At 42.6% G+C, this 26,868-nt stretch overlaps 1 protein-coding gene across 6 annotated transcripts in view; it reads right to left on the bottom strand.

Moving 5' to 3' along the window:
• Positions 1 to 26,868, bottom strand: part of LOC137383832 (alpha-1,3-mannosyl-glycoprotein 4-beta-N-acetylglucosaminyltransferase C-like) — a 305,702-nt gene that overhangs the window by 18,636 nt on the left and 260,198 nt on the right. The window contains exon 1 of one of the 6 annotated variants that reach the window (XM_068057109.1): positions 3,993 to 4,087. The exons of the other annotated variants lie outside the window; for them this stretch is intronic. The gene's annotated coding sequence lies outside the window, so the exon portion shown is untranslated. Of the gene's footprint in view, positions 1 to 3,992; positions 4,088 to 26,868 lie in introns of those variants that run through there. 6 annotated transcript variants of the gene reach the window in all.

A 26,868-nucleotide genomic window follows, 5' to 3' on the forward strand; every position in this document is an offset into this window, starting at 1 on the left:
TTTTTCTTGACTTCAGCCTTGAGATGCCTAATTTTAACCATTTGGTCCTCCTTGTTCAAAGATCACTTTGTGCTCTCTTAGCACTTTCTCAATGTCAGACATACTCTTACTGTTCCCTACTGTAAATAACTCAGCCCAGTTTAACCATATCATCTTAAGCCAATTCCTTCCCATCAGGGAGACTTTGTTCCCTCCAACTACTACCAATGGCAAGTAATACCGGGATACTGCTACTGGAATAACTAGTCAGTTTCACATCAGTTTTGCGTAAGGGAATGTGACCTAAGCATTTCTTGTACTCTCCTTCCAAGATAACAGACACTGCTGCAGTTGCATCAATGATGAAAGTAAGTTGTGAATCTTCTATTTTCATTTCTGCTGTGGGCACTGGAATTATATCCTCAGCCCTATTACTCTCATCTTCCATGTGTTGTTTCTGTTGCTTTTGGATGGAGTATTACTCTTCATCTCCTTGCTCAATATCATCAACTTCAGTTTCCATATCTATCATATGCACATTCAAGGACTTCCAGTATCCTGAACTAGTTTTTGATCTACCCTGACCTCAACTTGGTGCTTGACCGTGACCTGATGCTTGATTGCGACTTGGAGATTGACCGTGACCTAGAGCATTACTGTTTCCTCTACTCCTACATGCCATCTGGATATGACCGACTTTCCCACAGGCATAGCAGTTTGACTGGAAAGAGAGATAGAGAGATGGTTTGTGGCTACCATGGCAACAGTAACATCTGAACTTCTGACTCAGACTGTGGACTTGGCTGCCGTGGCCCAAATTCTGCCGTTTCCCAGATTCTGCCGTTTCCATGCCTGTGGCCTCGTCGGAGGCCTCCCTCCACGTCAGCTTATTTCCTTTATGCAACAGCTTGGCCTCGATTTTATGGTTCTTCAGGCCTCCTACAAAATTGTCATGAATGTTTATTTCTGAGTTTGTGCCATACCTACAGTCATGGGAGATTGTCTTTAATTCAAGAATCGAATCCACTACAGACTCACTTGGCACTCCAGCTCTCTGTCAGGGGTTGAATTCCCCCATTGACCCCAAATAAGCTTTTTGTGCCATTTTGTTCCCCTTGCAACGACATACACTACTCAATCTAAATTCGCATCTGCTCACAGTTCATATCTCCTGCGGTGCAAAAAAAATGCAATAGTCTCCACCCTAGATAACGTACACTGACTCACTGAGCTGTGCAGGAACACAATGTGTACACGAAGCAATTTTTCTAAACTACTCAAACATCCTCAAGTTTAACTTAGGGGTTCCAAAAAAAATGCCATAATGTTCTCTGGTGCTTGATTATTGCAATTAATGTTAAAAAAAAAAAATCCCTCCCTTGTTGCCATCTTTCTGTTGTGTTTGGACTGGAAATAACTCACACAGAGGCTCTACTTAATCAGCCATGTTGTCTCACTCCTTTATTCATCACTCCTCCCAGAGAGGGCAGTATTACAATATGGTCAGCTATTGCCATATATTGCAGTGAAGGAGTGAGATCATCAGCTGCAAGGACTGAGATTAAGCTCCTTTCCACTCTGACAGTCGTAGCTATCAACACTGCAAAGCCAGCAACAAAAACTCAAAATCATTATCTTACAGATGCAGAAATATCTGACTTAAACACCCAGCCTTTAAGTTATTAAAAGCATATTTTATAGTTTTGAATGGGCTAAATCTTTGTCTTCAAAATTAATTTTGTTTTTAAATGACCATCACAGTTTACATACTGAACCTTTTATGGAGTCTATGACACTTAAAATTAAGTAAAAATCATTAATCTTGAAGTCCGAAAATGGTAAATGAACTATCCAATGTGATTGCTGACCTTGGCTCAGTGGTGTTGCTCTTGCCTCTGAGCCAGAACTTTGTGGATGCAAGCCTCATTCCAGACTTGAGCATGTAATCTAGACTGACAATTTAGTGTAGGACTGATGATTCAGTCTTTTGGCTCCTATATGCTGTCAGGGGAATATAAAAAAATCTCTCAGTACATTTTGAAGACAACTAGGAGAGTTCTGCTGGCTGCCATTTATCAAGCAATAACAATGCTAAATCTGACCATCTACCTTATTACGGTTTGTGGAACCTTTCTGTGAGCAAATTGATTGCCACATTTCCCTACATTATGACAGTGACTCTGCTTCAAAACTACTTGATTGGCTGTGTAGTTTTTAGTTTTAGAGATACAGCACTGAAACAGGCCCTTCAGCCCACCGAGTCTGTGCCGACCATCAACCACCCATTTATACTAATCCTAATCCCATATTCCTACCACATCCCCACCTGTCCCTATATTTCCCTACCACCTACCTATACTAGGGGCAATTTATAATGGCCAATTAACCCATCAACCTGCAAGTCTTTGGCATGTGGGAGGAAACCGGAGCACCCGGAGGAAACCCACGCAGACACAGGGAGAACTTGCAAACACCACACAGGCAGTACCCAGAATTGAACCCGGGTCGCTGGAGCTGTGAGGCTGCGGTGCTAACCACTGCGCCACTGTGCCGCCCTTTGTCGTGGCAGCGGAGCTCCCGGCCAACAGGGTTCCCAGTGCCAGACCACAAAGGTGAGGGAAACCCTGCCTTGGCATTTTGGAGCCTCACCCCCAGCACAATCTAACAATGCTCAAGCACTTAAGTGCCTAGCACCAGAATCCCCATCCCTTTGAGGATGGAAATCCCGCCTCTAAGAGCTGCCCGCCAATCAGAGAGCTGGCAGATCAGTAGTATCGACAGCACCATCAGGAACGGTGGCCACTGCAAAAGGCTTTGGACCCCGGCCCAGCACTGGAGCCTGGACCCAAGGTGAGTGAGGCAGGGTCGCTGGGCCAGACCGGCTGGTCCCGGCAAGGAGGAGGGGAAAGCTGGACTTTTAGTGCAGGGGAACGGGGGTTAACGTAGGTGGAGCTTTTCCCAGTGGGGGGCCCTCAGTGGGCCACAGATTGCCCATGGAGGAGGGATCCCCCCCACCACCAAGGCCACAGGGAAGTCACCATGTTTTACTAGGCAACCTCCTCATTTGACCGAGGCCCCTTGCCCACCGCTGCCGTTGCTTAAATCGCAGAGGTGACAGGAAGACGTTCTCTGAAGCGTCTTGGGGGGTGGGGGGGCGGAGGCCCATAAAATTTAGCCCAGGGGAAGAAACAGGATATGGCTTGGAAAATGTAAAATGCTAAAAATATTTTAACCAGAACAAAGCTATATTGAATTGAATAAGCCGACTATCAAATGACAGTGATCTGTGTTCCTTGTTGTCTTTCATTGTTTTAATAGGTAATACTTTACAATCTCTTGTATTTTGTGAATGGAATGAATATGATTCAACTGGAATTTTTGTAAACTGAAAAATATAATTTTCAGTAAATAGAAGAATTTATAGAGGCTCAGACTCGCAGGTTAAGATCCAGTATTTTGGTAATTTTGCTTTAAGAATTGTCTGAGATTGTTATAATCCAGCCAGCTGGTAATCAATATGCTTTCTTTAAATACATAAAGAATAGATTAAAATCAATTGTCCAGTCAGTGTGCAAATGAACAGAATAATAACCTCCACAACTTATACATTCCATCTAATTGAAAAAAACTACTAGCCAATCTCCCATGGCGTTACTCGTAGCAAGGTTGTGGCAGCTATGATGGAGCTGCATTTAACGTGGCCTGTTACTTTGAGGCCACTGTTTAGTTACTCCCTGTGGAAAAAACAGACATGTACATATGCCTATAAAACAGAAGGTGACGATGTAGTGGTAATGTCACTGAACTAATAATTTAGAGGCCAGGCTAATGCTGCAGGGACATGGGTTCAAATTGTACCACAGCACCTGCTGGAATTTAAATTCAATTATTTAATAAAAATCTGGTATTGAAAGCTAGTCTCAGTAGTGGCGCCATGAAATTTATCATCAATTGTTGTTAAAACCCATCTGGTTCACTACTGACCTTTAGGGAAGGAAATCTGCTGTCCTTACCTGGTCTGGCCTACATGTGACTCCAGATGCACAGTAATGTTGTATGACTTTTAATTGCCCTCTGAAATGGCCTAGCAAGCCTCTCAGTTGCCAAGGACAATTGGGGATGGGCAACAAATGCTGGCGTTGCCAGGAACGCCCACATCCTATGAAAGGAATTTAAAAAAAATCCTTCTGGTTATCTATTAACCTTATTGCTGATAACACATCTCAGCATAAATGAATCATTCTCATAAAATGTGGGCGCTCGAATGTGGGCACACAACATAGAAATACTCTGGATGCAAGAAAAACTCAGTTTCAACCAACATAGCAACATATTTTATTCGGACTGTCGGGCTGCTAAATGTTATTGTTCCGTCAAACAAAAAAAAAGCAAAAATAGAAACCTAACTGAGTTTACCTGGAGTGTAGTTTGTTCAAATCTAAAAGATTTGTACCTGTGAATTGATTGAAAGCGCACAGCCCACACAGAATTCACTTCCCTTTTAAGTCGTGCGCAGTATTTTGTGGAATTAATAGAGGTTATCTCTATGATCAGCTCAGTGTGCCTGCTGATCTGCTACAGCTGAGAGCTGCAAAGGCTGCTCAGTAGGGCATTAATGCTTTGAATGAACCTGTCGCAAAGCTCTTTAAATAGACAAGTTACTTGATCGTAAATCAGCGACAGGACTAATTCTCCAATAAGCTCTGTATCTTTCCTTCCATAAAATTTCAAAGTACATGTTGCCATCTTTGTGTACAAGGTCAAATTATCTCATTGCAACAATACATTTCTTTTACATATTATATATCAATGGAGAGTATTCGACCAATAAAATCATATTTTTCATTCCAGAGACCTTTAAAAGCATTGGAAGACACAATCCAGTCTCAGTAGCAGAGGGCCAACAACTGAACAAATCACTTCCATTAATGCATGTGGCTCTCCTGTGCCATTGCATGCCTGTAGTGGACAGTGCCATGGGGAAGATATACATTGGATACAAAACCTCTCTATGCATAGAAGGGAAAACAAGGAAATGCCATTATTTCAACTGTAAATCTGAAACAAAAACAATGTCATGGTCATGACGTCTGCTAAATGATATAGAGATAAAAGATAATGCTTTGATACAAGATTGTAAATAGTCTAGTTTCTGATGCTTTCCATGCTGATGAGGGAAGTGCAGAGCCAAAGAATAGGGACTTCCTATAGAGAGAAAAAATCAATCACTCTCACAGGCTGATCTTCGTAGTGGGCAGTAATGGCTTGGAAACACCGTCAGCTGTCTACTCTTCTCCAAACAATGGTTTGTACTATGGAGAAAGCTAAAGGGGGGGGGGGGGGGTGGGAAAGAGTGGGGAAGATAGATTAAAAAAATGAAGTGGAAAATAAATATGCAGGGGTTCCGCTTTAGGTACAATCGGCAATCCAGGTACGAATTGCACTCAAAATTGTGCTAATTTTCAGAAGTAATTTCTTTTTTGTTCAAGTTTCTGCTCAAACTTATTTGCATATGAACCAGCACAATTGAAAGCCAGTGCAATTGGGCAGCATTTTAGAATGTACTTTTTTACGCATTAAAAAAAATACCGTGACATTTAAAAGTGGTGCAGTTTTAGTAATCTAGCTGAAAAGGGCTCATCAGAAAAAAAAGCATTTTTAATCAGTATCTAGTACACGACCTGTAAATAACCTGATTTTAAATAACTGAAAATGACAAAGAAACAGGAACAGTTACTAGTTTCATTGGTATAGTTTCTTTTTTCAATTTTTTTAATATTTAAAAGTTTTTAAAAAGGAGCCTATTAATTTTCCTTGTGCCTAAAATCTGTTGAATTTTCAGAGCATGCTCAAAGGCTCATAACGGGCTCTCACATCGGTGATTAACTCGAGATTGGGGGCATGGCCAGTTTTACAGGTGGGGTCAGGTTCCAGAATGATGCTGGTCAAACCAGTGCAAAAGAACACAGAACCTCGGTGTGCACTGGGAATAATTTGCACCCGAAATTCCTCAATCTTTTTGCTGGTTCGGTCGATTTTGGACAAATTGCATTGAAAAAAAACTTGTATTTATACAGCACTTTTAACGTTGTAAAATGTCCCAAGTCACTTCACAGGAGCATTACCAATCAAAATTTGACACTGGGGCACATAAGGAGATGTTAGATATTATTAGTTATTTGAAATTATATTTTGGGTTGGCAGGCTGTAACTAGCAGTGTACTGTAAGTATCACTGTTTGATCTATTTACAATCTATATCAATGACTTAGATAAGGGGACCTAGTGTAATGTATCCAAGCTTGCTCGTTAGGTGGGAAAGTAAACTGTGAGGAGGATGATAAAGGGCTGCAGAGGGATATAGACAGGTTATATAAGTGGACAAGAACATGGCAGATGGAGTATAATGTGAGAAAGTGTGACGTTATCCACTTTGGAAGGAAAAATGGAAAAGCAGAATATTTTTTAAATGGCGGGAGACTGGGAAATGTTGGTATTTAGAGGGACCTGGTGTCCTTGTACACGAATCACAGAAAGTTAACATGCAGGTACAACAAGCAATTAGGAAAGCAAATGATATGTTAGCCTTTATTACAAAGGCGTTGGGGGTTTGGAGTATAAGAATGAAGGAATCTTATTGCAATTGTATAGGGCTTCGGTGAGACCACGGGCTGAATTTTACTAGCCCGCTAGGGATGGGCTTGGAGGTGGAAGAGGTGAGGGGTGGAGTGCCCGTTGTCTTCCCGATGCCATGGAATTTTAATCGGTGGCGGGGAAGGCATTCCCACTCAGAGGCCAATTAAGGGCCTCTTCCTGCCACTGCTGACATTTTACCAGTGGCAGATGAGGGGCCCTCTGCCACATGGCGGAGATGACCTTGTGGTCTTGGGCCAGGGGGTGCCCTCCTGATCGGGCATTCTGTGGCCCATGAAGGGGCCCACCTCAAACAACCCCCCTGCCCCCAACAGCCCCCATTCCCCTACCACCCCCCCACCAACTGTTGGGGTCTGCCTGACTGGCCCGAGTGACCCCAACCCCACTTACATTGGTTCCAGTTTGATGTTCATGATGCTGTCTGGGCTGGGTGCAGTTGCAGAAGTGGCCACTGTACTAAGTGGCGCTGCTGGGTCTGAAGAGCTGCCGGCCCTCCAGTTGGCTGGCAGCTCTTAAAGATGGGATCTCCGCCCTTAAGTAACGGGAGCCCCAATGCCAGACAGTTAATTGCTTGATGGCCACAGAATCAGGTTGGAGCACCCAGAAACAGCAGAACCCCAACTTTCCAGTCCGCCGTCGGGGCCACTGCCATCCCGACAAAATTCAGCCCCACACCTGGAGTACTGTGTGCAGTTTTGCTCTCTTGGCCCAAGGAAGGATGTAGTAGCCTTGGAGGGAGCGAAATGAAGGTTTATTATACTGATTTCTGGGATGAGATTATTATCCTACAATGAGAGATTGAGTAGACTGGGACTAGATTCTCTGGGAGTTTAGAAGAATGAGATGTGATCTCATTGAAACATATAAAATTCTTATTGGGCTTAATAGGGAGATGCTGGGAGGATATTTCCCCTGGCTGGAGAGTCTGGAACTAGGGGTCACAGTCTCAGAATAAGGGTTGGCCATTTAGGACTGAGATGAAGAGAAATTTCTTCACTCAGAGGATTGTGAATTTTTGGAATTCTCTGCCCCAGAGGGCTGTGGAATCTATCCAAGACAGAGATTGATGGATTTTGGATATGGGGATAACGCAGGAAGGTAGAATTGAGGTAGAAGATCAAGACTGAATGGCCTACTCCTGCTCCTATTTCTTCTGTTCTTATGTCGAGGAGGAGTAAAGAGAAAAGTGGAAATAGAGTGATGGGCTGGGGTCCAGAGCACAGCCAAAACACACAAGCGAATGGACACAGGAGATACATAGGCTTGGTTATGTCACAAGTTTAGGATACATATATCCTGATAGAAAACAGATTCGAGAGAAGATATTAAGCGGGAGTCGAGAGTTAAAGTCAGAGGTCTCATGGTGGGAAAAAGTTGATATAGGTAGGGTGGAGCCAGGTTGGAGCATTAATGAACTGATGTTCCAGCTCAGAGACAGTTGTGGAGGGTGAGTGATCCAGGAGGTATTTGAAGGGTAGAGTATTGGAGGATGCACTGCTGGCGGTATTTCTGTGAGAATGAAAAGCCAGGTGGTGTGTAGAATCAATCGGAGGGGGTAGGAAGCTTGTGGCAAAGTTGGAGGTCACCACAAGGTCCAGAGGGGACGAAGAACTGGATTTTGGCTCAGGAGAATGAAATTCTGGCCAGAACAAATCAGTCAGATAGTCAAGCTCATTAGGGAACAGGAGCAGTGGGGGATGGGCTGGAGACTAAACAAAGTTATTTTAAAATTTAAGCAACTGAGCAGCAGATCAGCAGCTGAATCTTACAGTGTAGTCATGATCCACAGTCGTCCAGGAATTTGAAAGCCAAATTTGAGAAAAGATCCAGTGCTCACCGAGGAAAGCAAAGAGCAGGCACGGCCAGAGAACGAGCAGTAGGCATTCTAAACTAGCAGTTAACTTGTACTAGGGCTAAAATGCACCCACTATTAGAGGCTGGCGGACTTGAAAAGCAGAAGATAGGAGATTGGAGGAAAAAGGATGGCAATGGATGGCCAAGGATAGAGGTGACAGCAAGGAGCTTTATAGAGAGATACCTGTCCAGGAGCTATCTTGAATTTATGAAATAGGTAGCAAGCAGACTGGTTCAACCAGGTGAGGTTGGAGTGGTGGGATATGGAACTTGTGGTGGGACTGAAGGTGATGGCTTCAATCTTCCTAATGTTTGGACAGGACTTGACAGTGTAAACACCGAGAGGTTGTTTCCACTGGTTGGGGAATCTAGAACACGGGGACACAGTCTCAGGATAAGGGATCAATCATTTTGGAGTGAGATGGAGGAGAAATTTCTTCACTCAGAGGGTTGTGAATCTTTGGAATTCTCTACCCCAGATGGTTGTGGATGCTTCATCATTGAATATATTTAAGGCTGAGATTGACAGATGTTTGGCCTCTCGGGGAATCGAGGGATATGGGGATCAGGCGGAAAAGTGTTGAAGTAGATTAGCCATGATCATACTGAATGGTGGAGCAGGCTTGAGGGGCCAAATGGTCTAGTCCTGCTCTTATTTCTTATGTTTAACTGAAGAAAATTGCGGCTTATCCAAGACTGGATGTCAGGCAAGCAGCCTGACAACATCCAGGCAGCAGCAGGGTCAAAACAGGCAGTGGAGAGGTAAAGCTGGAGGCGATTAGCATACATGGGGAATCTGCCCCATGACTTTGGATGGTGTCATCAAGCAGAAGATGAGGAAGAGGAGAGAGCCAAAAGGAAAAGACTCTGCAAGACCCTGGAGGTAACCGCTTGGTGGCAAGAGAAGCTGGACAGATTCTGACTGTGAGGCAAGAGTAGAAGCAAACAAGTGCAGTCCCATGAAGCTGGACAAGAGAGGAGTAGTTTTGGAGGAGGAAGGTGGGGTTGACTATGACAAAGGCTGCAGATGAGGTTGAGAAGTATGAGCAAGGATGGTATACCAGGGCTGCAATCTACCTTTTCCTTTTATCACTTGGAGTAATAGCACTCAGAAAACTAATTTGCTCCTTCTGCATCCTCCCCATGCTGCTTCACCGCATTAGCCCTCATGCTGTTCAGGAACAGAACCACAATGCCTTAGTTGCAACACTTCTCACGAGATCACTGCATCCACAAGAACAGACAGAAAAATCACTAACCATAAGCATGGAACCAAGTTGTGAATAGCCTGGTACCTCACTCCAAAGGCAAATCATAGTACACTTTCATATCAGCACATCATGCACTTGCTTTGGTTACTGTGCTTAGAGTCATAGAGTCAGAGAGATACAGCACTGAAACAGGCCCTTCAGCGCACTCGGAGTCTGTGCTGACCAACAATCTCCCATTTATACTAATCCTACATTAATCCCATATTCCCTACCACATCCCCATCATTCTCCTACCTACACTAGGGGCAATTTACAATGGCCAATTTACCTATCAACCAGCAAGTCTTTGGCTGTGGGTGGAAACCGGAGTACCTGGTGGAAACCCACGCGGTCACAGGGAGAACTTGCAAACTCCGCACAGGCAGTACCCAGAACTGAACCCGGGTTGCTGGAGCTGTGAGGCTGCGATGCTAACCACTGCGCCACTGTGCTGCCCACTGTGCTTGTTCCAGTTGCTTTTGTTTCTGTCATCTGACATGAAAGGCAGGCGGAAACAGGAAAAAGTTTCACCCACCCTGGATCTTTCTGCATTTCCACCCTCCATAGGCCCAGAATTTCATGATCCTGTTTCTTTTTTGCTCCAAGGTGTCACAATGGAGAAATTAATGCAACCTTGGAAGCTTAAAAATACATAATAAACTTGTATGGAAAAACATTTGACGGCTCGTGCAGAATTGAAAGCTTTAATATGATCTGTGTGCTACTAGGAAAGGCAGAAATCATGTTGCTGTGGTAACTGTTGATGTCGTTTGAACATCAGACTGTGTCATTGACTAATATAGATTTCCTTCTGTCCATGTTCATGTATGGATACAAGTGAAAGGGAGGGAGAAAAAGTAAAAACCATCAAGTGGCAAAAAAAAAACAGGACAGAAGCAATGTGGTTAATGTTTAATATCTTACCAAGTGCTTCCTTATCACGATCAGACTTACGCACCACAATAATTCTGTTAGGTGTTGTTGTACCTTGTATTTCCCCCACACTTTCCCATGTCAACATAACGAAAAAAAGTGTGGAAATAATCAAATTGTTTGCATGGTTTTCTCACAATTGTGGGAACACAAGAAAATTAAAAATGCAAGGTTAAATGTAACATTTATTTCTCTCTGACTTGTTCTAACTTACCTGCACTGATTTTTCCCCCCCCCCCTCTGACTGCTGCTTCTATCCTGCCCTGTTGCTTAATATTGATATCACAATACAAAACCCATCATACTGCTGCCATCCCCTTTTATTTTTCATGAAACATTATTTCTTTGTCAGATGTCTCATTGGACAGCTGGCTCAGCCTCATTGTACACCACTGTCTGTGTGAGTTCGATGAAAATAGGCAGTTATTCTCAGGCTTCACAAGCTAGGATCACTGCTTCACATCAGGCTATTTTATTTGATGTTCAGCTGTCTTCATGAAAGGAATCCTACAAATTCATCAAAAATTGGTACTTGTTGCCCTTATCAGTAGATTTACAAATGCCCATGCAAAAGAGAGTCCAAATTTCATTTTTCTGTATTATTTCCCTCCGTTCTGTTTCATTGTCTCTTAATGCTTTCAATGTATTTTACTTTAATGGTCACAAATGAGGAAAGAACTTGCACTAATATAGCACTTTTCACCACCTCAAGACATCCCAAAATGCTTTACAGCCAAAGAAGTACTTACTGAAGTGTAGTCACCGTTGGGAAACATGGCAATTAATTTGCACACACCAGAGTACCACAGCAATGTGATAACAGAATCACAGAATGCTAGCAGTACAGATGGAGGCTGCCCAGCCCGTCGTGTCCATGCTCGAAGTGGGGGGGAAGAAAAACTCTACCAAGAAAGGTGCTGCCAAAGATAGATGCAAAGTACTCACTTAGTACCTCAGCCATGCCCTTTGCCTCCATGCGTAAATCCCCTTTTTTGGCACCTAATCAGCTCCACCCCTCCTTTCACTGTTTATTTGCCTACAGAAGACATTTTGATTCCCTTTTATGTTAGCTGCCAGTCTCTTACAGAGTCATAGAGTCATTTACAGCACAGAAGGTGGCCACTCGGCCCATCGAGTCCATACCAGTCCCACTCACGTGCTCGATCCCAGTAGCCCTGCAAGTCTGTTTCTCTCAAGTGGCCATCCAACTTCCTCTTGAAGTGATTGATTGTCTCCGCTTCCATCACCCTTCCAGATCATTATCACCCAGTGCATAAAAAAGTGCTTCCTCGTATTCCCCCTTTATCGTTTGCCCAAAACGTTCTGTATCCCCTAGTCCTTTTACCATTAGTTAATGGGAACAGTTTTCCCTTGTCCAACTTATCTAAGCCTGTCATAACCTTGTACACTTCTACTAAATTTCCCCCCAATCTCCTTTATTCCAAGGAGAACAAACCCAGCTTTTCCAACCTAACCTTGTAACTATGGAGGAAATGATTCCTACGATTTAGGATTGCTACCCAACTCCATACTAAATCAGAAACAGAACAAGTAAATACCCTCTTATACTCTGTGGGTGCAGTTGAAGATGACGTGATTGTGAGGCAAGGGATAAACGAGGCTTCTGATAAATTTGAGGATGTACTTAAAGCTTTTATTAAATATTTCAATTTACGCAGCAACAAAATTCTGGAAAAAGCACAATTTAACAAATCCAGAAGACAGGCGAATCTGTAGATTCTTTATAAATGATCTGTACAGATTGGCTCAGAGATGTGACTATGGAGAATTAAAAGCAGAACTGATAAGGGACTGAACAGTTGTCAGAATAGCTGATGAATCTTTGTTAGATCTCTTGCAGTCGATGACCTTACATTCAAGAAGGCAATTCAGATCATATAACAGGCTGAAGTCCGTAAACAAAATAGAGCCATTCTGCAGGCTGAAGAGAAGCCTTGGATTAGAAGAAATCCATGTTCTTGAAGCCAAAAATGGAGAGGCAGTCTATAGAGAAGACACACACAGGTGAGATGGTGCAGGACACTGGGAAACCATGCCAGCGCTATGGAGCCAGGAAGACCTACAGATGGGAGCAGTGTCCAGCTAGTAAAGTGGAATGATTAAACTGCAAAACGACAGGCCATTATGGAAAAATGTGCCAGAGCAAGACCTCTTCACTCATAATCGCAAAGCAAATGACCTTCACACAAAGAATGTTGAATGAAGTGCCCCAACTTCCAGAAGAAAAGGAACCAGGAGATTTCTTAGGAAAAATTAATGACCCAAGTCAAGGATTTTGGACAGCGGACATCTACGTACGTAAACAGACTAACGATTTCAAACTGGACACGGGTGCTAGTGTCACAGTTCTGTCAGACCAAGAGCCATAGTTGATAAGACACGAGGAAAAACTTTTCGACGCAGCGAGTGGTTAAGGTCTGGAATGCGCTGCCCGAGAACATGGTGGAGGCAGGTTCAACTGAAGCATTCAGAAGGGAATTAGACTTATATGAAAAAGGAAGAATGTGCAGAGTTATGGGGAGACGGCAGGGGAATGGTGTTGGAGTTCACACCAAGAATAAGCATTCCGGAAGATTAAAGAAATGCTCAAATCGCTGGATATCTCATCACACTATAACCCTACACTACTAACGACGATAGCCAGTCCTTTTCCAGGAGCAACCTGATGGTCCTTCCAGACCAGTAGCTCCCGGTGGTGCTGCTTGGACTAAGAGGGCCAGCAGCTCCATTAGGCGGGACTTCTTGCCTCAAGGAGGTGGAAGTCTGACCCAGGACCAAATTAGGGTCTGTGGAGTGAAAAATCCCAGCCTGGCTCCCAAGGCCCGGCAGCGGTGGGCCCACCCCTGACTTTTTGGCCGGTAGGCAGAGCCTCCCGCCCAACATAAAATTCCGGCCAGAGTTCCTGCTCCCAATTACTATCTAGCAACCTTAGTTGGAACGTCAGTGCGTGGACGAACAAGATCTGTTTTGTCTGTGATGTCCTCTGCAGTTAAATAGCTGATCAAGGTTCACACATGAAGGATATCAGGGGGTGACCAGTGTTTGTGGGATTTTACACCAGCTCAGATCCAATATCTTTAGGGGAGGAGAAACCCGGTGAAGCAAGTTAGCAAGTTGTGCATTTTTATCGATTGGAGCTTTTATTCCTGTCAGCATAATAGTTCAATAAAAACACGCCATCTAATAATTCTGCAAGACACACAATGCCTCATATACTGTTTATGAAAAGGGATTGTTCAGCAGAGATGTGTACACTTCATTAAAGGAGACTAATTAGAGCTCTCCTGAGTAAAAACTCAATTTGCAATCAATTACGGAGTGTTACTGGCATTCGTAATAAAACACCAGATGAAATATGTAATCGCTGCAGATTTCATGCTGCATTGCAAACTTCTCCATCCAAAAATCTACCTCTCCACAAAAAAGTACTCAGTAAGAGCGTGTCTGGACTGATGCGTTGTGTGTTATAAGAAACGTTCAGAGGAGTTTAAGCTGTACCATGTTCATTTTCAAATTACCAAACAGGCAGCAGGTTTCAGTTATTCAATTGAATCAGAATCAAAAATACATTGACAAAATTTAGAATATGTGATTAAAAAGAAAAACAAACCAGAAACTCAAACGGGGGTAGATCCTTCTCCAATAGACAAGTTTTTAAGTGTACTGCCTCGTAGCCAGGAAGAGTCCAACTTGAATATTTGGTCTGTGCTAAATTAGCTGATTGAGCTAGATCAGTGATGTGAGTACTACATTTGAACAAGAGGCCACATTATTGGTTGTAGTGTTCCTTCCCTATGTTGTGAGCGGGCAGACAATAATTTATAAAAGAGCTCCTGCTCTGGTCACTCCTGTGCTAGAAACTGCACGTGCAAAGACATGAGGTGAGGACAAGAACACACTTAACGGTGATGGTGTCTGTTCTCTTCAGCCACATGGAAAACAACTCACTGGCACTCATTGCCCAGGCTTACTTATGAAGAATGGCTATCTGGGTGAGGTACTGGTGGGCACCTGCACATCCCTCCATTGGTTGGCTTTCCAAATCATATTCCCACTAGAGTCAATGCCGACAGGAGAGGGGAAAAGAGCAGAGAATGGTCTCCTCTTGTTTTCATTGAAAGGTTTCAACATAAGCCTCTCTTTGCACTCTGTCAATCTCATCTGCTATCTACCTCCCTCAGCATCTCATTACTAAAACAGGTTAGATAATATCAAAGTACATATAATGCTGTGTTGAATATAAGGAATGGAATTGGCTTGAAAAGGTATCATTTTGCTCTGTAACCGGCTTAAAACCTTCCCTGCAAGAGGTACATTTAACAGCAGCAGAGGAAGCACTATCTGCTGATTTTATCCTCTGGTCAAAGTTCAGAATCGAAATAGCAGAGTTGTTGGAGGACTAGCAGCATTATCAAGCAGTGTGGAGCACTATAATGCAAATTCAACGCAGCAGGCTTCGAGTACTATATTTGGAAAATCCCACCCATGCTGGACATAGAATATCAATGGCTATTAGTAGAAATATTACATTGTCTTTATAGCTACAATGTAATGGCCCTTCTGCCAACATTGGTCAATGATATGTTACTGGGTTTTACATCATTCACTGACCATACCAGTTATCAGATCCTATGTCCCTATGATCTGGACCGTATTTTACCTACCCAATACTAAGGAGAAAGCAAAGAATACTTGTCACTGTACACTCTGTAAATTATAAATTTATTGGTCATTGTAAATAACAGATCAAAATGTATGAAGCGAGAAACTGAAATGGTCAGATGAAATCTACACATACTGATCAATCCTACATTTGTAACAAAATACATGAAAAATAATGGATAACCAATCATTCATTGCGTTCTGAAGGACATTGTCTGAAGTATTAACCCATGTTTTTCCTTCTACAGATACTGACGGACCTGTTTCATGAGCTTAACATTCTCTCTTTTTGTTTCATCTTTTTATAATAGGTTAAATAAAAGTGATTGATAGAGAGAGGTTCACTGAAGCTGGCAGAATTTGGATGAGGTGTAAATTCCTCATGAATGTGCACCATTAGTACATGTGGGGAGGCACACAATCTAATTTAACTCTTGAGGGCACTGGGACTATGATCCAAGAACAGAATTTAGAGGAAAGACTAAAAGCTCAGAATACCATCCCAACTGATCAATTAATACATTCTTATTAAAATTATCTGGTAAAGCTCTATAATTATATATAACATTCAATGAATAATTACTGTACACTGTAGCCATAACGCGAGTGGCTTTGTTTGGTTTGGCCTCTTCTGCAGGCCAGGGTGCGTGTGCAAAAACTGAAGTTGATTTTCAACAGATATTAATGGCACTAGACTTTAGTCTGTCCCCATAAACGGTTTAGTACATACGAACAAGGAGCAGGAGTAGGCCACTCAGCCCGTCGAGCCTGTTCCACCATTCAACAAGATCATGGCTGATCTGATTGCAAGCTCAACTTCATATTCCCGCCTACCCCCGATAACCTTTCACCCCCTTGCTTATCAAGAACCTATCTACCTCTGCCTTAAAAATATTCAAAGATTCTGCTTCCACTGCCTTTTGGAGGGAGAGAGTTCCAAAGACTCACGACACTCAGAGAAAAAATTTCTCCTCATCTGTGTTAAATGAGCAACCCCTTATTTTGAAAATAGTTAACCCTCGTTCTAGATTCTCTCACAAGGAGAAACATCCTTTTCACATTTCCCTATCAAGACCCCTCAGAATCTTATATGTTTCAATCAAGTCGCCCCTTACTCTTCTAAACTCCAGTGGATGCAAGCCTAGCCTGTCCAACTTTTCTTCATAAGACAACCTGCCCATTCCAGGTATTAGTTTATTCGTCTTTGGTTTCAAGCTGAACAACTTTATAGCTATTGAATAAAAATGTCATGAATCATAATAACAAACCAGCAGTTGCTTTATGGTCAGGTCTGAGCAATTCTATCAGTGAAATGGAACAATGCCATTTTAATCCATTGTTGAGATCCACTGAAACAAACCACCAATTATGATCATGCAAAATGGTTCTTAAATATCCATACATTATCTGATTAGTATACTAACTATACTTCATGAATATATTTGATAATGCAGGAAGAGTCTGTAAAAATCCTTATCCAAACTAAAAGCAACAAAACATGGGGTGCGAAAGGGTGAAGCAGAATACTGAAAACCCATATTAGCAATTAATCTTAGGAAAGCTGGCAAGGTTAGACATTGCATGATCATCACCTTAGAACTTTAGGCAGAGGATGGGAGTTGCAATCAATTACAACTATAGGGAACTGGAGTTGCATAGTTCAAAGACATTTCACCAGAAAGTTTGGAAATCTAAAGAATTTGACATTCTAGAATTAAATGGTGTGACAATCAGGTGAGGAAGGGTCTCAGGCTCCCCTGTTGCCCCTTTCCTGGTTAGGCCGTAACAAGGTTTAACATTTCAAACAGCTTAACCCCTCAGTGAGTCCTTCCTTACTCACTGCTCTCTAATTGTAATTTTAAATGAACCAATACCAAGCAAAGTGAATCTAGTGGCCCCTGTATCCCTGAGGATTATGATGCCCCACTCGAAGGGTATGGGGTTACTCCCCCTTCAGATTCAAAATCCTGATAACCTTCAGGGATTCTTTTAAATTTTCTTGTACCTGCAGCAGTATATTTTCCGGGTCTTACTGCTGTGGCAGTTAAAGCCACAGCCTGCTCAGCTGCGCTTTCCATCAGGATCCCTTCTCCTTCACTGAGCGGGTGTGCCCTGATTAACCCTGCAGACTTTCCCTGTAATTTCCAGCATTCAGCTCTTACTTAGATGGCCTGTCTTATTACAATGGAAACACACAGGTCTCAGAGTCTCACTCCTACCGACAGCACTATCCTTTTTGCCTGGAGGAGGGCCCCCCGGTGTGTCCAAATTTTCTGCTTGGCTCCTATAACCATTCCACTCTTTGTCTTTTTCAGATTTGTACAGGTGACTAGGAAAGAATTTCCCCTGGGTAACCAACTTGTATATTCGAACAAACTCATCAGCCAGATGTGTGGCTTGCCTCGCTCTATGTACTTTTTGTTCCTCCACATGGGTCTTTATGGAAAGTGGGAGGGTGTTTTAAATTCCTCAAGGAGAATTACCTCTGGAGGTTTTCATAGCTGGGCTGCACTTTAAGAGCCCTCAACCATTGGTCAAAAGCCAGCTGCTTACTTCTCTCAAATTCCAAGTAAGTTTGATCAGCTTGTTTCCGGAGAGTTCGGAACTTCTGGTGGTAGACTTTCGGTACGAGCTCATATGCCCTGGGGATAGCATTTTTAGTCAGTTCATAATATGATGAACTCTCATCTGGCAAGAGGGAATAAACCTCATGGACTTTTCCTGTTTTCTGCTGCAAAGTAAGCTGAGTCCAATTATCATCTGGCCATTTTAACTGCCTTGCAAGTTTCTCAAAAGAGAGAAAAAATCCTTCCACATCTCCCTCATTGAATTTTGGAATCAATTGGGAAAATTTAAAAAACACAGCACACAGCCCCGAATTACTATTCTCCATATTGGCTATGCTTTCACTGGGGTTCTTCTGTCGCCGCCTAAGCTCTCTTTCCTCCTGTTACTTAAGGAAATTTCTCTCTCTGTTTCCCTGTCTTCGAATTCAATTTTCCTCTGTTCCAATTGCATCTTTGCCAATATTACCCTGTCTGACTCTAATTTTAACCTTGCCTCTGATTCTTCAAATTAGAGGGAAAAATGGTTGGCCACTGGTCTTAGGAGTTCCGATTTCCTAGCTTTGACAAGGAAAGTGATCCCACACGGCTCAGTCATTTTCCTCAACTCTTCCCTAGACAGTGCCTTTAACTTATACCAAGTTACTTCACTCTGGCTTGGGGGTGTACTGGCTTCAGTTGCAGATATGTTAGTATTCTAGCACACACAATCGCAAGAAAACCTGTATTGAAATCTTTCCTTTTTTGATGGGAAATCAAATTGATTTCCCATTTCCAATTTCTTGTTTGTCTTTGGGTCCAATCCAGACGCTAGCCCCCAAATTTCTATTATGACCGGGTGAGGAAGGGGTCTTGGGCTCCTCTCTTGCCCCTTTCCTGGTTTGGCCGTAACAGGGTTTAACTTTTAAAACGCAGTGTTTTTAGCTTATCCCCTCAGTGAGTCCTTGCTCATTGCTCTCTAATTGTAATTGTAAATGAACCAGACAGGCTTTCTTAGGTTTAAACAAGAAAGATGCAAGTTCATTAGTCTTACCACTCTAAGTTAGTTAAAATTACTAAAACAGGTGACGCAACCACGCTAACTTGCATGCGAGATAAACACACACTAATAGATAGAGGGGAAGAATAAGGGGGGGGGGGGGAAATGTAGGAGTAGTAAATGGAATTCAGTTACTGTCTTAGTTTTGCTGTAAAGTCCTTGATTAGAGTTGAAGTCTTGCAGTTCTCGCTGGGGCCCAGTGCACACTTTCAAGCTTGTTTCTCTGGTACCAGAAGGCTGAAGAGGTCCTCTGTCTTGAGGCTTAAGCTGCTTCCGTGGGTCCCTGGGACTTTGCACGAGAGAGAGAGGGGGACCTTCCTTCTCTTTGGTCTTCAAATTGCAGTCTAAGGCATAATTCAAACAGTTCCCAGTCTGGCCAGCAGGTAAGTCATGTGACCAGCCCTGTTTGAAACAGCATCGTCTGCGAGGGTTGTTGATTCTCAAAGCTTACTAGACACACTCAGTGGGTGGCGGGGGGGGGGGGGGGTGTTTGGAGTGCTGACTCTTAGACAGACAAGATGTGGATCATCACTGTTGCCCAGATCAATCTGGTTAATTGAATCAATGAACACTTCCATTGTCTCTCTATTCAACTGTTTTAGAATGCAAATGTGCAACCATGTTTCAGCCATTCAGCTCTGTGGTCTTTTTAAACAAGTTATGTGTAATGTCCAGTAAAAGGGTTCAAGCACTGTTCCATATGACGAAATTAATATATGTTTCCATTTGGCCGCTGTGGTTTCTGTCACAAAGGTAGAGTTTTTTTTAAAATGAGCAATATTGAAATTGTGTGTGGCGCAAGAGGAATGAATTGCTTCACTTGTGAGCTTTATTGTGAAATGAAGTTTTGGGGACTCATATTCTAAAATTAAGTAATGCCGAAAGCTAAAGGTTTACAGTAAATGTCTTGCTAATGTGAGAATATTAATTGCCCTATTTTGTGGGTGACCATTTCAAAGACAGGAGCAGCTTCGAATAAGACTGTAAATAAGTAATTCCATTGTGAAGCAGCACAAGGAAGAACTTGCATTTATTTCGTGCCTTTCACAAACTCAGTATGTCCCAAAACCATTGAAGTACTTTTGAAATGTAGTCACTGCTGTAAATGTAGGAAATGCAGCAGCCATTTTTGTGCACAAGATCCCAGAAACAGCAATGTGATAATGATCAGATATTCTGTTATGTTACTAGAAAAGCTAAAGCCACCACCATGCTAATAAAATTTATAATACAAGTGACAACAGCAAGACATATCCAGAAATAAATGAAAAATATCTGGTTACTGTCAGTATTAACACCACTTAGCCTGCCTGTAACAAGATCAATGTGCTGCTGCTGGTCAAAAATGTGATAAGGATCAGTAGTGTCAGGTATCATTTGTTAAAGAAGCCTGACACACAGGTTTCCAATTTATCTGGGAACACTCATCAGGTCAGGTAGCAATGATGGAGAAAACAAGTTAATGTTTTGGGAGTGGAGCCTTCCTCAAAAGCCGAATGTTAATTTATCTGTTTCTCTCTCCACAGCTGCTGCCTGACCTGTTGATTGTTTCTAGCCTTTTCTGTCTTTATTTCACATTTCCCACATCTACAATTTTTGTTTTTGCCTCATGCCTTCTGTGTCTGTCTGTCAGCGTGTGCCTCAATGTATACATGAAGGAGATGGAACAGTAATGATCCTCTCACCCTTTACAGTGCAGTTCAGTGAAATGTTACGATTCATGGGACCAAAACTTTTAAAAAAAAAAAAAACAGGGAGTTAACTACTTAAGCTCATTGGGTTTGTCACTGTAACAAAATACTATGAATAAAATACACCAGTGTTTATTTTATAATGAGTTTCGGATTGAGGAACTGGACGCTTTACAACTAGTATCGGAAAAACAGCTTCATACTTTATCTCCACATTAGTAAGTCTCAGTGAATACAACTTCTTGCTCATCACTTGTCTGATGAAGGGATCTTTTTGGCCTTGAAAGCTTCTGTCTGCACCTTTTGAAAGCAGCTCTGTACACTCGGTTTCAGGCTCCAGCTGATGAACTGCTCTGTTTATTGTGCTGGGTGATGTTTTACAAGCAGTTAAGAGCTAACCAGAGGCTAGAAGTTCATTAGCTACTAACAGCCCTAAGCACCTCCTACCAAGCAGTGGAGCAAAATAAAGGTTGAAGACTAAAATAAAACAGTTAGTCCTCATGTAAATTGTTACACAGCATGTTACAAGAAGATGCCAAATAAGGACCGGGAAAAAAAAAACAGGAAATGGGACTAAACTGGATGAACCAGACTGAGAAGGCAGGAGTCTGAATAACTAAATTTGTAAGTGTATTACTTTGCTGATAAAAGATTACAACATTATGGAGCTCACGCTGATACAGCTTTCACAACAGATGATGTACAGCTTCTGATAAGATCAGGGTTGGACCCTCTTACTTTGTCTCAAAGGTAACACTCTCGTCTCTTAAGTCAGAAGGTCATGGATTCAAATTCCACTTCAGAGGCTCGAGCACAAAATGTAGGGTAACATTCCAGTGTAATACTGAGGGAATGCTGTACTGTCAGAGGTGCTGTCTTTCGAATGAGACATTAAAACAAGGTCCCATGTATCCTTCAGATGGATGTAAAAGATCCCATTTGTACCATTTTAAGAACAGCAGGGGAGTTCTCCCCGGTGCCCTGGCCAATATTTATTGCTCAACCTAGATCATTAAAAAATACTTCGATTATCTGGTTGTTATCACATTGCCATCTGTGGGACCTTGCTGTGTGCAAATTAGCTGCCGGGTTTCTTACATTATAACAGTGACTACACTTCCTTGGCTGTAAAGCCCTTTGGGATGTCCTGACATTATGAAAGATACTATATAAATGCAACTCTTTCTTCCCTCCTCTTTCATCACTTGTGTGACTGCCCTTCTCAACAGAGTGAAAAACCGGTTCAAAACACAGGAAACATCCTGCAGTGAGGGGAGGGGAAGGGAGTGGCCACTCAGCCCAAGATTTCATCTTATATATCTGCTAGCACTCCCAAAAACTGAGATATACTCCCAACAATTCATACAAATTCCCCATCAAAGCATAATGCCTTGTTACCAAATTCAATACACCTACAAGAGGGAATCAATACACAAGATGCCAATGTGAACACTTTAACCTGACAGAATGCACTGTGTGAATGTATTTAAAAGATTCTTGTCCTTTTTTTTGTTTGGGAAAAATGTAATTTTTAAGTGTATTGCATCATCACCAGGTGATTTCAAGTTGGACAGAATAATTCCTCGTCACAGATTTTGTTTTGGAATATTTCTCCCTATTTCACCAACACATGCTAGCAGATCGATCATCTGGCTTTCAGTGAGGTGGGCTGCATATCTATTGTGATGCAAAAGGCATCGCAGTTATTTGGGACAGGTTAGATGGACCAGAGCCTTTTCCTATCTGTCATTGTTTGTACATGCAGCACTGTTTCACGTGTGCTGCTTAGTCTCTGATAGCTTGCCCACGTGAGCATTCTTCATGGGTGGGACTAGAACTTATTCGACTGTGTAGGGCATCTCATCCCAGCTTGAATCTGTCCTCACCTCACCTCACCTCACATTAGTAGGCATACATTTTCTATCTGGTTCACGAGATGACAATCAGTAGCTCGAACTCTGTTGGCTCCCTATTCCTTGCCCAAGTGCTGAGAGCAACTGAAATCCCAGCAGAGATTAGCAAACTCCATTCTTACTGGGACCTCCTGACTCCCCAAAGCCTTTACACCATCTACAAGTGCCCACCCACCTTATATTTCACGTAGCATTGGCCAGGCCACCTAATCTGCAGAGAATATCCAGCCTCTGTAGTCACACCATAGCGGCTGTGATGTTGGCGCTAATTCAATAACACTATGGCAGCAGATCAGTGTGGTGACTGGACGATGTATATACATCACTGGCGTGGAAGGACTCAGGAATTCATTTTAAACTTGCACCACCAAATTCTGCCCAAACACACCGACATCTTTTATAGCTGCTAACTGGGCTGTTGTGCCTTTACAGCACTTTCCATTTTTATTTCTGATTGTCAACATTTGAAGTTCTTTCTCTTTTTAGAACTAGATTGGTTCTCTATTTTTTTTTAAAAAAAAGAGTAAAATTATGCAGTTTATTAAAATAACTGTCAGTAACAAATAGCACCAGTAATTGCCTGTTAGTTATTTTGAGGGTAACAGTTGCTATGGTGAGACTATGGCAATGCACATCCAGTTAATTGGGTGATAAAGCTCCTGATATTGTGCTGACTGCAGCTATGCTATGGTATCTGTTAGTTTCATTACATTGTACCCAAAGGAAAAAAAGAGACAAAAGATTATTTTTCTCTTTGGATAAAATCATCTCCAGGAGACTTCATTTCTGCAAGGTACAGAGTTATTAATTTGTCAGTTTATCAGAGCTCTTCTCCCATCATTGTGAGATGCACTTTTAACTTTGTTTGTCTGTTTTTCCATTTGTTTCCCCCAATTTACTCTTTTCTCCTTTCAAGCCTCAGACTCGCTACTTGGGAAATAGCAATGCCAGCAGTGTTAGCACACTCGCTTCGGAGTCAGATGTTCATGGGTTCTCAAATGAGATGATCTAGACTGATAGTCAGGGTAATACTGGAAGGTGTGCTGCACTGTTGCAGGTGCAGTCTTTCAGGCGAGACTCTGGATGTAAATTCTGCCCGGTTTCCTGGCCAATATGCATAGACTTCTGACAGCACAGAAGAAGACCCATCGTGTCCGTGCTGGCTCTCCTAAGCAGCAATTCACGTCCTGCCACTCCTCCGCCCCCTCCCCACATCCCTGCACATTCCTCCTTTTCAGATATTTAGAATATTTAGAAAATGTAGAAAAAATTACAGCACGGAGGCCACTCTGCCCATCGTGTCTGCACAGCCGAGAAACAAACCATCCAGCCTAATCCCATTTTCCAGCACTTGGGCCGTATCACTGGAGATTACAGAATTTCAGGTGCATATTCAGACACCTTTTAAATGAGTTGAGGGCTTCTGCCTCTACTACCCTTTCAGGCAGTGAGTTTCAGATCCTTACCACCCTCTGGGGGAAAGATTTCTCCTCATCTCCCCTCTCATCCTTCTATCAGTTAATTTATATCTGTGCCCCCTAGTCACTGACCCCTCTGCTGAGGGAAATAGCTCCTTCCCATCAACTTATCCAGGCCCCTCACAACCTTGTACACCTCAATCAAATCTCCCCTCAGTCTCCTTTGGTCCAAGGAAAACAACCCCAGCATATCCAATCTTTCCTCATAGCTGCAATTTTCCAGTCCTGGCAACATCCTCATAAATCTCCTCAGTATCCTCTCTAGTGTGATTACATCCTTTCTGTAATGAGGTGAGCAGAACTGCAAACAGTACTCAAGTTGTGGCCTAACTTGTGTTTTATTTAGCTCCAGCATAACCTCCCTGCTCTTAGTCTATGCCTCGGCTAATAAAGGAAAGTATTCCATATGTCTTCTTAACCACATTAATCGACCTGTCCTGCTACCTTCAGGGATCTGTGGACATTCACTCCAAGGTTCCTCACTTCCTCTACACCTCTCAGTATCCTCCCATTTATTGCGTATTCCTTTGCCTTCTTTGACCTCCCCAAATGCATCGCCTCACAGTTCCCTGGGTTGAATTCCATTTGCCACTTTGCTGCCCACCTGACCAGTCCATTGATATCTTCCTGCAGTCTACAGCTTCCCTCCTCACTATCAAACATGTAGCCAATTTTTGTGTTGTCTGCAAACTTTTTGATAAGTCCAAATCATTAATATATACCACAAAAAGCAGGGGACCTAGTACTGAGCCCTATGGAGCCCCAATGGAAACAGCCTTCCAGTTACAAAAACACCCGTCAACCATTACCTTTTGTTTCCTGCCACTGAGCCAATGTTGTATCCAGCTTGCTACGTTCTCCAGATCCCATGGGCTTTTATTTTTTTTTAAACCAGTCTGCCATGTGGGACCTTGTCAACAGCCTTGCTAAAATCCATGTAGACTACATCAACTGCACTATCCTCATCAATCTTCCGTGTTACTACCTCAAAAAATTCAAATCAAATTAGTCATACAAGATCTTCTCTTAACAAATCTATGCTGACTGTCCTTGATTACTTTTCTAAGTGACAGCTTATCCTGTCTCTCAGAATTGATTCCAATATTTTGCCCACCATTAAGGTTAGACTGACTGGCCTGTAATTATTTGGTCTATCCCTTGCTCCCTTTTTAAATGAAGCTACAACCTTAGCAGTCCTCCAATCCTCTGGCACCACACCTTCATCCAGTGAGGATTGGAAAATGATGGTCAGAGCATCTGCTATTTCCTCCCTGGCTTCTTTTAACAGACTGGAGTACATTCCATCTGGCCCAGGTGATTTATATTTATATCTCTCAACCATCATCACTAAAACAGATTACCTGATCATCATTATATTGCTGTTTGATGACCTTGCCATGCACGGATTGGTTGCCATGTTTCCTATGTTACACCAGTCACTACACATCAAGAGTACTTAATTAGCTGTAAAGTGCTGTGGGGCATCCTGAAGTCATTTATGGCACTTTAAGTGCAAGTCTTTCTTTCAGTTCTATTTCCTTGGAAACTGGCAGGCTCCTGCTTCTCAACCCAAATAGCTGTAATTCCTAAGCTGAGACAGCGAGTATCTGCAGGCTCTTCAATCGTGAGCGAAATCATATCCAAACCCAATCTCGCCCTCCCCTGAACTCCCACCGCCAACAGAAATGGGACTGTCTACAAAGAGCTGCTCGAGTACTTGACAGAGCAGTTGACTACCCGCAGATGTCACTGGGTAGTGATCCTCAGTAGGAACCCTACCTGATACCTCCTGTTACCTGTTCCCACACACCCCCCACCAATTAGTAGTGCCCCTACCACTGCTCCAGCTAGGAGCAGCTAACCCAAAGGTCAGGAATCAAACCTGGGGTTTTCCTATTCTAAAAGCAAAATACTGGAAATGCTGGAAATCTGAAATAAAAACAGGAAATGCTGGAAAAACTCAGCAGGTCTGGCAGCATCTGTGGAGAGAGAAGCAGAGTTAACGTTTCAGGCCATTGACCCTTCATCAGAACATTCTGATGAAAGGTCACTGATCTGAAACATCAACTTTGCTTCTCTCTCCACAGGTGCTGCCAGACCTGCTGAGTATTTCCAGCATTTCTTGCTTTCCTATTCTAGGTGGCTGAGTATTTTATCAGGCAATGTACTGACCACCTGAGTTATTGGCGAGGTTTTTGCACCTGTCTTTCCATGAACACTTCATTTCTCACTTATACTTGATGTTGATCACATATCCTACCTCATCCACTCTACAGGTTTATCACACCATGCACTACACCAGCATGTTGTCTTACACACAACAGTTTATGGCGAGGCTTAAAACAACAACTTCTGTTCTTCTGCTTGTTTATCACTGTGCATGTATTAGCATCGATTTACTTGTGTAATGAGTAAACAATTAGCTTGTACAAGGCAATTGTAGGATAAAGCAGCAACAGAGTAATGGAACTATGGAAGCCATTCAAGGAAGAGATACTTCAATCACAACAATTTGTATTTATATAGTGCTTAAATAAAACATTCCACAGTGCTTCACAGAGGCACTATCAAACAAAACAATGACTTCAAGCCACATAAGGAATAGTAGGACAGATGACTAAAAGCTAGGTCAAAGAGGTAGGTTTTGAAGAAGTGTCTCAAAGGAGGAAAGAGAGGTAATGAGGCAGAGCGGTTTAAGAAGGGAATTCCAGAGCTTAGGGCCTTGGCAGCTGAAGACATGGCCACCAAGGTTCGTGGGGTTGAAGGAGATTACAGACATAGAGAGGGGTGAGGCCACAGAGGGATTTGAAAACAAGAATGAGAATTTCAAA

The sequence above is a fragment of the Heterodontus francisci genome, chromosome 25 (genome assembly GCF_036365525.1).
Source record: "Heterodontus francisci isolate sHetFra1 chromosome 25, sHetFra1.hap1, whole genome shotgun sequence".
NCBI classification, from domain to species: Eukaryota; Metazoa; Chordata; class Chondrichthyes; order Heterodontiformes; family Heterodontidae; genus Heterodontus; species Heterodontus francisci.